Source organism: Tupaia chinensis, unplaced genomic scaffold, assembly GCF_000334495.1.
Source record: "Tupaia chinensis unplaced genomic scaffold, TupChi_1.0 Scaffold000002_1, whole genome shotgun sequence".
In the NCBI taxonomy this organism is placed as follows: Eukaryota; Metazoa; Chordata; class Mammalia; order Scandentia; family Tupaiidae; genus Tupaia; species Tupaia belangeri.
Window position 1 is genome coordinate 274,317 of NW_006159428.1, and position 1,205 is coordinate 275,521.

Below are 1,205 nucleotides of genomic sequence, written 5' to 3' on the forward strand. Positions count from 1 at the left end.
CGTGAGTTTAAGCCACCAGGTCCGGAACGCGAACCACAGTCAACTATATGGGAGTCCAGCGACATAGCCATTACTCTAACTGCTGGTCCCCCAGCTTTGGCAATCTTGTGTCTTTCAAGAAATTTGCTCATTTCTACTAAGCTGTCAAATTTATTAGCATTAAGTTGTTCATAGCAGTTATCACTCATTATTCTTTTAATGTGTAGGACATCAATATATGTGTTTCCCTCTTTTCTAATATCAATAATTTGTGTTTTCACCTTTTTTTCCTTGGTCAGTGTGAGTAAAGTTTTAACGTTTTTTTGGTTTTGCTTTTTTAATTTGCCAGAGGGTGTGTGCACTTGCCTGAAGGAACAGAAAGCACCCCTGTGGGGAATGATCACTTTGTAATTCCTTCTTCTCCATTCTCCCTCTGTCAGGATTTTGGGCACACACACGCACGCCCATACGGCAGGTGTGTTTGCAGGCTGCTGGGTCTGGATTCAAACTGTGTAGTCAGCTATGTGGGATCCAGTTGCCATAAACACCATGCCACAGGCTGGCCTAGCCTTATCAATTTTAGTGATCTAATGAAGAATCCTATTTTGATTTCATTGATTTTTCTCAATTGTTTTTCTATTTTTTTAATTTCAAGTCTGATCTTTGTTATGTCCTTCTTTCTGCTTATTTTGGGTAAACTTGCTCTTTTTTTAGTCACTTACGTTGGGGTTACTGTTTTTTTGGACCTTTTATTGTCTTCTCATATGGACTTTTCCCTCTAAGCACTGCTTTACATGCATCTCATGGATTTTTTTTTTTTCAAGTTTCTGCCATAATGTGCATGTCCTCACCAGAGAGTGACAGAGAAAGGGAAAGTGAGAAGTCACTTCCAGGGTGATGACCATGCCACATCCTTTCTTTTATATTCTTCTGTTGGGATTCTGGGCATGCATGCACGCATGTATACGTGCCTGGTTGTGATTTTTAAGCCCCTAGGTTTGGGGCTGGAACTCTGGTTGCCCACGTGGAAATCCAGTGCCTTATCTACTGTGCCACCTGCTGACCTCTCCCACAGATTTTTATATGTCTTATTTTCACATTAAGTCAGTTCAAAATACTTTCTACTGGGAACCAGCAGTTAGCATTATGGCTATGTCACTGGACTCCCACGTAGTCGACCACGGTTTGCGTCCTGGACCCAGTGGCTTAAAACTCACGCCGGGTGC